This window comes from Pan troglodytes, chromosome 13 (assembly GCF_028858775.2).
Source record: "Pan troglodytes isolate AG18354 chromosome 13, NHGRI_mPanTro3-v2.0_pri, whole genome shotgun sequence".
NCBI lineage: Eukaryota > Metazoa > Chordata > Mammalia > Primates > Hominidae > Pan > Pan troglodytes.
This window is the reverse complement of record NC_072411.2, coordinates 28130759-28142238: the sequence shown is the minus strand read 5'-3', so window position 1 is coordinate 28142238 and position 11480 is coordinate 28130759. Positions and strand designations below refer to the sequence as shown.

The following is an 11480-nucleotide window of genomic DNA, read 5'->3' as shown; positions in this document are numbered from 1 at the left end:
GATTTCATCACGTGGTCTAATATGATTGCAATACAATTCTTGAAAGATATTGTTTTTACTTTAGCTTTTTCTTTTAATGTAACAGCTTTACTGAGATTTAATTCACATGCTGCAAAGTCATTTTAAAGAGGTAATTCCATGGTTTTTTTTTTTGTATATTCACAGTTATGTAACCATCCCCACAATCCATGTTTAAATATTCTTATCACCCTAAAAAGAAGTCCCATAACACTCCCCATTTCCCCTCCTACCAGTCCTCGGCAACCACTGATCTACTTTATGGATTTGATTATTCTTTACGCTTAACATAAATGGAATCCTACAATGTGTCGCCTTTTGTGTCTGGGTTCTTTCCCTTTGTATAAGGTTTTCTAAGGTCATCCATATTGTAGCATTTCTTGTAATGACTGAATAATATTCATTTTATGGATATGCCACATGGTGCTTATGCATTCATTAGTTGATAAACATTTGTGTTCACAGTTTTTTGGCTGTGATCAATAACGCTGCTATGAACATTCATGTACAAGTGTTTGTGTGGACATGTTTTCAGTTCTCTTGGGTTTATAACTAAGAATGGAACTGCCAGATCATATGGTAATTGCATTTTTAACCTTTTGATGAACTGCCAAACCATTTTCCAAAGCAGCTGCACTGTTTTACATTTCCACCAGCAAATGTCCACCGGCAAACGTTTGAGGATTCCCATTTCTCCACATCCTCACACTTTTTTTCTGTAGGTTTGTTTTCTGTTATTGTTGTTTCAGCCCTTGCAGTAGATGTGAAGTAGCATCTCATTGTGGTTTTGACACTTCCCTGATGGCTAATGATGTTGAGCATCTTTTCATGTGCTCTTTGGCCGTTTGTATCTCTTCTTTGGACCAATGTCTATTCAGATTATTTGCCCATTTAAAACATTGGGTTACTTGTCTTTTTCTGGTGGAGCATAGGAGTTCTTTATAAATTCTGTATATAAGCTCCTTAGGTAAAGGATTTGCAAAAATGTTCTCCCATTCTATGGATTGTCTTTTTACTTTCTTCATAGTATCCTTTGAAGCACAGAAGTTTTTAATTTTTATGGAATTCAGTGTATCTATTTTTTTCTTATTTGCCTGTGTTTTTGGTGTAATAACTAGGAATCCATTGCCTAATGCAAGATTTACTCCTGTGTTTCTTCTAAGAGATTTACAGCACTGTTGCATTAATTTTTGTATATGGCATGACGTAGGGGTCCAAAATCATTCTTTTGTATGTGACTATACAGTTGTTCCAGCTTCATTTATTGAAAAAACTCTTTCCTTCATTGAATGGTCTTGGCACCCTTGTCAAAATTTAATTGAACTTTGATAGCAATAACAATGTGTCAATATTGGCTTATTGATTGTAACAAATGTACCACACTAGTGCAAGATGTTAATACTATAGGAAACTGTGCATGGAGAGGGGGACATATGGAAATTCTCTGTACTTCCTGCTTAGTTGTTATTTTATTTTATTTTTATTTTTGAGACAGGGTCTCATTCTGTTACCCAGGCTGAAGTACTGGGGCACAATCACAGCTCACTCCAGCCTCGACTTCTTGGGCTCAAGCAATCCTCCCACCTCAGCCTCCCGAGTAGCTGGGACTACAGGCACACACCACCATGCCTGGCTAATTATTTCCATTTTTTGTAGAGATGGAGATGGGGGTCTCACTATGTTGTCCGGGCTGGTCTCAAACTCCTGGCGTCGGGAGATCCTCTTACCTCAGCCTCCCAAAGTGCTGGGATTACAGGTGTGAGCCACCTTGTCCGGCCATCAATTTTTCTGTAAGCCTAAAATTGCTTTAAAAATAGTCTGTTTAACTTTTAAAAATAAATTGAACATATATGTGTAAGGGTTTATTTCTGGACTTTCCATTTTATTCCATTTATCTGTGTGTCTGTCCTTTTGCCAGCGACACGCTCTCTTGATTATTATAACACTGTAAGAAGATTTGAAATCAGGAAGTGTAAATCGTTCAACTTCATTCTTTTGCAGATTGTTTTGGCTGTTCTGAGTCCCCCAAAGTTCTATATGAATTGTAGGATCATCTTGTTGATAGCTGCAAAGAAGCCAACTGGGATTTTGATAGGGATTACATTGCATCTATAGATCAATTTGGGTTTGGGGCATGTTGCCATCTTGACAATATATACTTTTTTTTTGAGATGAGGCCTTGCTCTGTTGCCAGGCTGAGTATAGTGGTGTGATCATAGCTCACTGCAGCCATGAACTCCTGGGCTCAAGCGATTCTCTCCTCAGCTTCCTAAGTAGCTGGGACTATAGGTGCATGCCCCCACGCCCAACACCATCTTAACTGTTAAGTCTACAGACTTACGAATATGGAATGTTTTTCCATTTTATTTAGATTTTCTTTAATTTTGTTCAACAATTGTAGTTTTCAGAGTACAAGTTTTGCATTTTTTTTTTAAGTTTATTCTTAAGTATTCTTTCTGATGCTATTGTAAATGTTGTTTCTTAATTCCATTTTTAGATTTTTCAATATTGTATAAAATACTGTTGGTTTTTCTGTATTGATCTTGTATCCTGCTTGCTTGCTGAACTTGTTTATTATTATTATTATTAATTATTATTTTTTTGAGATGGAGTCTCGCACTGTCACCCATGCTGGAGTGCAGAGGTGCAATCTGGTCTCACTGCAACCTCTGCCTCCCGGTTCAAGTGATTCTCCTGCCTCAGCCTCCCAAGTAGCTGGGATTACAGGCATGCACCACCATGCTCAGCTAATTTTTGTATTTTTAGTAGAGACGACGTTTCACCATGTTGCCCAGGCTGGTCTCAAACTCCTGGCCTCAAGTGATCCACCCACCTTGGCCTCCTATAGTGCTGGAATTACAGGTGTGAGCCACTGCACCTGGCCTGAACTTGTTTATTAATTATAATACTTTTTTAGTTGATTCTTTAGGCTTTTCTATATGCAAGATCATATCTTCTGCAAATAGAAATAAATTTACTTCTTCCTTTCCAATCTGGATGAATTTATTTCTTTTGCTTGCCTAGTTGACTGGAACCTTCAGTATAGCAATGAACAGAAATAACAAGCACATACGTACGTTTTCATCTTGTTCCTGAAGTTAAGAGGAAAGCGTTCAGTGTTTCACTAGTAGGGATGATGTTAGCTGTGATATTTTTCATAGATACCCTTTATCAGGTTGAGGAGTTGCCTTTTATTCCTAGTTTGAGTTATTTTATTATGAAGAGGTATTGAATTTTGTCAAGTACTTTGCATCTATTGAGATGATCATGTGGTTTTTATCCTATTGTATTGACATGTTACATTAATTAATTTTTTTTAGTGTTATGCCAACTTTGCATTCCTGGGGTAAATTCTGCTTGGTTACAGTGCATAATCTTTTTAAAAATAAGTTGCTGGCCAGGGTCAGTGGCACATGCCTGTAATCCCGGCACTTTGGGAGGCCAAGGCGGGCAGATCACGAGGTCAAGAGATCGAGACCATCCGGCCAACATGGTGAAACCCCGTCTCTACTAAAAATACAAAAAATTAGCTGGGCGTGGTGGCGCATGCCTGTAGTCCCAGCTACTTGGGAGGCTGAGGCAGGAGAATCGCTTGAACCCAGAAGGCAGAGGTTGCGGTGAGCCAAGATTGCGCCACTGCACTCCAGCCTGGCGACAAAGCAAGACTTCATCTCCAAAAAAAAAAAAAAAAGTTGCTGGAATTGGATTGCTAGTACTCTGTTGAGGATTTTTTCATCTTTATTTTTTAGGGGCTATTGATCTGTAGTTTTATTGTGATGTCTTTGTCTGGTTTCAACATCAGAATATATTGGCCCCTCACAGAATGAGTTAGAAATGTTCCATCTTTTATTTTTGGAAAAGTTTGTGAAGAATTTGTATTAATTCTTTAAACATTTGGTGGAATTACAATTGAAACCATCTGTGTCTGACATTTTCTTTGTGGAAAGTTTTTCGATAGTTTGTTTATTTGTAGGAATTTCTGCATCTCATCTTAGTTATTGGATTTGTTGGCATACAATTTAAACGATTCCCCTATTATCCCTTTTATTATTGTAAGGTCAGCATTGATTCCCTCTCTTTTATTCTTTCTTAATTTTTATTTTATAGAGACAGGGTCTTGCTGTGTCACCCAGGCTAGAAATCAGTGGCTTGATCATGGCTCACTGTAGCCCCGAATTCCTGGGCTCAAGTGATCCTCCTGCTTCAGCCTCCTGAGTAGCTGGACTACAGGCATAAGCCACCACGCCCAGCTCATTTTTGTTTTACTTTTTTGTAGAGCTAGGGTCTCACTATGTTTCCCAGCCTGGTCTTGAGCTCCTGGCCTCAAGTAATCCTCCTGCCTTGGCCTCCCTCGCCCCCCCGCCTTTTTTTTTTGAGACAGAGTCTCACTCTGTCATTCTGGGTGGAGTGCAGTGGCTCAATCATAGCTTGACTGCAGCCTTGACCTCCTTAGGCAATCTCACTATGTTGCCCACACTGGTCTGAAACTCCTGGCCTCAAGTGATCCTCCCACCTTAGCTTCCCAAAGTGTTGGGATTACAGGCATGAGCCACCACGCCTAGCCATGCCTGGCTAATTTTCCTTTTTTTTTTTAGAGATGGAGTCTTGCTATCTTGCCCAAGCTGGTCTCCATCCTCCTGCCTCAGCTTCCCAAAGCGCTGGGATTACAGGTGTGAGCCACTGTACTGGGCCTTTCTCTTTTATTCTCGACTTTAGTAATTTGCATTCTCTCCTTTTTATTGGTCAGTCTAGCTAAAGGTTCAGAAATTTGGTTGATCTTTTAAAATAATCTATTTTTACTTTTATTGATTTTCCTTGATTTTTTTCTATTCTGTTTTATTTATTTCTGCTTTAATCTTTATTATTTCCTTTCTGCTTACTTTGGATTTTGCTTGCTACTTTTTTTTTCTGTTTCTTAAGTGGAAGTTTCAATTCCTGACTTGAGATCATTCTTCTTTTTAAATATAGTTGGGGTTTGGGGGGGTTTTTGTTTTTGGTTTGGAATGAGGTCTTGCTATGTTGTCCAGGCTGGTCTCAAACTTCTGGACTCAAATGATCCTCCTGCCTCAGCTTTCCAAGTAGCTGCGACTACAGGCATGAGCCACCATGTCTGGCTAATATAGGTGTTTATAGCTGTACATTTCCCTGTATGTACTGTTTTCACTGCATCCCATAAATTTCTGTATATTGTGTTTTCATTTTCATTTATTTCAAGTACTGTTAAATTTTCTGATTTCTTCTTTGACCCATTTGTATTTAGGAGTTGTTTAATTTCCACTTATTTATGAATTCCTCAAATTTCCTTCTATTATCGATTTCTAATTTCATTCCATTTTGATCACAGAACAGACTGTGTGTGATATCAGTCCTCTTAATTTTATTGAGGCTTGTTTTATGGTTTAGCATTTGATGTATCCTGGCAAATGTTTCATGTGCTCTTCAGAAGAATGTGTGTTCTGTGATTGGGTGTTCTGCAGAGGTCTGTAGGTGTAGCTTGTTCAGCCTTCTGTTTCCTTGCTGATCTTCTGCCTAGCTATTCCGTCCATTATTGAAAGTTGGGCACTGAAGTCTTCAACTACTTTTGTTAAGTTGTCTGTTTCTCCCTTCAGTGTTACCAGTTTTTGCTTCATGTGTTTTGGTGCTCAATTGTTTGGTACATTATGTTTATAATGGTGTGTATTCCTGATGGATTGATTTTTTTAGTCATTATAAAGTGTCCTTTTTTGTCTTAAAGTCAACAACCGCTTATCTTAAAGTGGGGAGGTCCAATCTTTTGGCTTCCCTGGGCCGTGTTAGAAGAAGAATTGTCTTGGGCTCCATGTAAAATACAGTAATGATAGCTGATGAGCTAAAAAAAAATCTCATAATGTTTTAAGAAAGTTTACAAATCTGTGTTGGGCTGCATTCATAGCCATCCTGGGCCACAGGTTGGACAAGCTTGACATAAGGGAGGGTAACATGGTGTGTGCCATTGAGAAGCTTCCTGGAGAGACATGACCATGGGAACCGACCTGAGAAGTTTACACAGGCAGTGGAACAGAGAAGCAGGGGTTCTGCTCCCGCACACTCCTCCAGCCCTCCGCGTGCCCCGCAGCCCGCCGTGCTTCACCACCACCTGTTCTCAGGCAGCCCGTGCACTCTCTCCTGTGCGCTTTGAGTTGGTGTTCCTTGTGTCTACTGTTCTTCCCTTTCCCTACCTCGCTAACTCCTACATCTCATCTCACTAAAATAAGATGCATGTGGCCGGGTGCGGTGGTTCACGCCTGTAATCCCAGCACTTTGGGAGGCCAAGGTGGGCAGATCACAAGGTTAGGAGATCGAGACCTTCCTGGCCATTGTGGTGAAACCTTGTCTCTACTAAAATACAAAAAATTAGCCGGGCATAGTGGTGCATGCCTGGAGTCACAGCTACTCGGGGAGGCTGAGGCAGGGGAATCGCTTGAACCCAGGAGGTGGAGATTGCAGTGAGCCGGTATCACGCCACTGCACTCCAGCCTGGCGACAGAGCAAGACTCCATCTCAAAAAAAAAAAAAAAAGATGCGCATATCGGTGCTTTCCAAAATCCAGTCATTGGCAAGCCACATTTAAGATGCTCTCCACATCTAAGCACTATTTGTGATTCAAATCAGTTTTAAAACTCATTCCTTTAGCCTCACTCTGAGCAATCATATTGGTGAAAGTTTGGTTTTCTCATTATATTTTTTTGTAATGCACATTTAGATGCATAAGTAAAAAATTAAAAATTGGTCCACATTCTACTTCAAATCATTTTGCATGTGATACATATGCTATACTTTTGACAAGACCTCTAGCCTGCCTGACGCATAGGGAACACTGTGAAAGATCTTTTCTTGCTGTAATTAACATCTGTGTGGGTTAGCTGCAACTTACCTGCCGGGAAGCCCTTCTGGATGACCCCAGGAAGTCTCACTCCGCTCCCTCCCCTGCACTACTTTGAACATGTCTCCAATTTAGTGTTTTCTTATACCATAGACGTTGTAGTTGTTCACATGTCTCTCTCTCCGTTAGACTATGAGCTCCCTGAGGGCAAAATGATGTCCTTTTCTCTTTTCCCAGCATCGATAACGGTACCTGACAAATAGTAAGTAAGCATTCAGTAAAATTTTGTTGAATGAGTTTCCATAACTGCATTGTAGTATAATTTCTCTTTCTGTGTGTGTCTTTTCTCTGATGAGACTGTTCTAGGAATTTTTATGCCACTCAGTGCCTGCTCACAGCAGGTGTCCAGTAAACTCATGCAAGAATGACTGTATGAACAGATGAACAATGAACAAATGTCAGATATGTCACTCTCAGCCCTGCAGCTGGTAGCAGTTCCCCAGAATCTCCATCTTCCGATGGTGGTCCCCACCTGTGTCATTGTTATAGAGGCTGTCACTACTGGTCACATTCCAGGGTGAACCCAGCCTGTCTTATTGCTCTGTAATCCATCTTCCTGTGGAATCTGGTAATTAGCATGTTAATGAGCTCACAAGGAAACAGTGTTGCAAGAAGAGAGGTTGTTTAGCTGGATGCAGTTGCTCATGCCTGTAATCCCAGCACTTGTGGAGGCTAAGGCAGGAGGATTGCTTGAGTCCAGGAGTTTGAGACCAGCCTAGGAAACACAGAGAGGTTGATATCTGCAAAATAAAAAAAAAAAGTAAAAATTAGCTGAGCCTGTGGTCCCAGCTACTTGGGGGCTGAGGTGGGAGGATCACCTAAGCCTCCAGGGGTTCGAGGCTGCCAGACCCTGTCTCAAAAAAATACAATTCATTTAGGGAATCAGGACAATCCTAGGATGAAATGCAGACTGTGACAAAAGAATCCAGCCATATGAAACCAGCTCTCTGAGAAAGGGTGGGGGTGAGCCTGTGGACTTCGCACCCCTGCTTGAACTAAGTGAGCTGTGACAGGCAGTAATCCTTCCATGCCCCGCCTCAGCGGTAAGGTAGCATGTTTACCACCTGCACCACGAGGGGAAAGTTCACCCCTGGCACCCACCAATAGCGTGAAAGACTTGGGCTTGTTCCATGAGTTACATAGTGACTGAGGAGATCCATTCCAATAATGGGGTGCACATTGTAGCAAAACCAGGCCAATACTAACAGTTAAGTGGGTAAGTATCCCTTTAATTAATCCTCCCAAACCATTCCCCTTGGAAGGATTACAGCCTGTCACGCTGACTTAGTTCAAGCCAGGGTGCAAAGTCCACGGATCCCTTTAAAGCATGAGCATTTCCTGTAATATGAGATTTGGTCACCCAGTGTTGTTTATTTTTTGGAGTCCAGATTACTATTTTTTTTTTTTCTTTTGAGACGGAGTCTTGCTCTTGTCATCCAGGCTGGAGTGCGATGGCGTGATCTCGGCTCACTGCAACCTCCGCTCTTGGGTTCAAGCAATTCTCCTGCCTCAGCCTCCTGAGTAGCTGGGACGACAGATGCCTGCCACCACACCCAGCTAATTTTTGTATTTTTAGTAGAGATGGGGATTCACCATGTTGGCCAGGCTGGTGTCGAACTCCTGACCTCCAGTGATCCACCTACTTCTGCCTCCCAAAGGGCTGGGATTACAGGCATGAGCCACTGCGCCCTGCCCAGATTACTATTAACGTGGAGAAAGGTAAAAGGGCGATTGTCTACCAGAAGGGTCTGTTTTCCATGAACATGGACCACTGGATCCATATGGGGGACACGGTCAGATATGAAGGAGGGGCTGTTTCCAGAGGAGACACCTGCTGAGAATTGTCGTCTAACCCTAGTAATTATTGGAACTGTTAAACCAATTTACTAGAGATCATCCAATCTTGAGCGCCACCCTCCTTAGGATCCAAAGTAACCTTTCTTGTTCATTGCAGGGTTCACGTTTAAGGAGATGCCTGGCTGTAGGAAGCTTGTCTGGCTTAGGAGAGGGGAAGTCTTACTGTTCATAATAATTTGGATTTAGGCCAGGTAGGGTGTTGTTTGTAGAATTCATGGGCAGCACTCTGAGTTTGTCTTTTCTAAGTTTCCAGTAAGTCCAGGCAGCTATGGCCCCTTGAATTGTCTTAGTATTAGTATCATTGCCCCCGAAGAGGACTTTGTCGGAAGCTCTCCTAAGAAACAAGCAGATGGAGTCAGGACTCCCTTAAGCTGCTCAGGGCTTGCCACACCATTGTGTTGCATTCAGCCTGTCGTCTGATAAGCCCACTTCTACATCCCCAGCTGACCAAGACCTTTGGCCTCAGCTAACATTTTCCATTGACAGTCTGCCCAAACCCTTAAGACCCTATGCTAACATAGGGTCAGCAGCCTTCCAAGCCTTAAAAATCCCCATCAACAGGGTATCTGTGGGCCAGGGTCCAAAGCCTTCGCTGGGGGTCATTCCCACCTTCCTCACTAATTGTGCAGGATGCTTTTGCAGGGACACCATTTTTCCATTCCATACTGGGGCAGCCAGCCATTGAGTTTCAGCCCTTTAGGTGGAGCTCCCTCCCCGCCGGAACACTCTAGACAGCCAGCCAGCCCCTTTTTCTTTGGTTCCTGGGTTAGGAGAAACAGGGCCACAGGGCGAGAGAGAAGATGTTTTCTCCTCCAGGCAAGAGTTGTCCCCTCCTTCTTGGTCCTCCCTTTTTGTCTTCTCAGTTGTTACTACTTTGCTGTGGTCATCGGCAAAGCAGATGGTGGATTGATTGCCACTTATCACTGTCATGGTGGTGTCACTCTGCCTTTCCTCTAGAGGACACCAGTCCTCTTCCACAGGGTCCTACCCTCAGGCTCTTCCTTCCTGGGAGTTGAAGCCCCTGCCTCCTGTCCAGCGGCATCCTGGTAAGAAGCAATAGAGCTTGACCCGTGTTTCGTGGTTTGGAGCACCTGTTCAGTAGGACAGCCACCATCTTCAGAGTCCTGGGAGGGTCAGGGATATGACCTTCCTTGTCTTTAGTCACTTTAAGTAATGCTTTAGCTGGCTTAGCACAAGGGTTGGGCACAGCAGGTCCCAGCAGCAGAGGTATCGCTCCAGCTGTGCTTAGGAGACCAGCCTTGGCCTGATGTCTCTGCCTTGTCAGTTCATTCACCTGCTATCACAGTCTCCAGGGATGAGGGCATCCTCTTCTCTAAGAGTTCCCTAAACCAACAGGACACTGTTAGGGAGTCAGGGGTAGTCTGCTCTCAGTGCAGGTACATGCCATCCTCCCCTTTTACTATTCAGGCCCAAATGTCTTATAATGTCCAGCAACTGCCTAGTGGAGGACTCAGGCGGGTGGACTGACCTCCCTCCTGGGCAACCCCAAACCTCCTGCCCCAAAGATCAGTTCCAGTGTGTGGGTTCATTCAGATACTGGTGCTACCACTTGCCCAAGCTAACGAGTGTCTGGGGGAAACCAAAAAAATATAGAGTGCCATACAGCACACAGCAGTGCTATACAAACTGAGTGGAAAGCTCCCAAATTCTGAGTTCCAACCACTTGGGACTGTCCAGGATTCTTTTGCCAATTGATTGTCCTACTGGCTGGGCGGCCCCCATACCAATTTCTTAACCATTTCCAAAGTCCTCCCCTTTCTTCACCACCCCTTGTAGCGAGTTCAAGGGATTTTGGGACTGGCTGGGCACAGTGGCTCATGCCTGTAATCCGAGCACTTTGGGAGGCTGAGGCAGGAGGATCACTTGAGGTCAGGAGTTCAAGACCACCCTGGCCAACATGGTGAAACCCCGTCTCTACCAAAAATACAAAAATTAGCCAGGCATGGTGATGCACGCCTGTAATCCCAGCTACTCAGGAGGCTGAGGCAGGAGAATCGCTTGAACCCAGGAAGCAGAGGTTGCAGCAAGCTGAGATCATGTCACGGTACTCCAGCCTGGGCGACAGAGTGAGACTCTGTCTCAGAAACAACAGGGGGATTTCAGGACTGACCAAGAAAAAAAGATCTGACTATTACTTAGCAATAGCAAACGATGAGCTTTATTTGGCAACACTTTGACAGGGTGGCATGTAAGGGAAGTCCCATGAGGGACGAGGCCATCCAGAGGTTACAGCCCCAGGATAGCCACTCAGAAGTACGGGAGGGTAGGGGATTCAAGGAGGAGGGGACTGCCAGGGAGGGGCTTATGTGTCAGATGACGTGACTCAGCAGCACCATGTATCTGGATCCAATTTCTGAAGGGCAGCTGCGGCTTGGAGTCTTGTACTACCAGGTTTATTTTGTCTGTGGCTAGCAGATGTTGGGTGCAGTTTCATGGGGCATGCAAAGCAGACAGGCTCTAAATGGCTAAAAATTAGTTTATATGGGCTATGTTTGAAGCTATTGGATGTGTCAAACTTTGAGTTTGGTGGCTGTGGATTTTTGAAATCTGCCCTGAAGAAGTAAACAATAGAGGGGCAACACAGAGAAGCTATCTGACTCATTAATACAGCACTGCCTGATCAGGAAACAGAGGACACAAATTAACAATATCAGGAGGCCGGGCGCAGTGGCTCATGCCTGTA

General features: G+C 43.5%; 1 protein-coding gene across 10 annotated transcripts in view; it reads left to right on the top strand.

Annotated features, from left to right (window-relative positions):
- Positions 1 to 11480, top strand: part of IWS1 (interacts with SUPT6H, CTD assembly factor 1) — a 105106-nt gene that overhangs the window by 66518 nt on the left and 27108 nt on the right. The gene's annotated exons all lie outside the window — the stretch shown is intronic.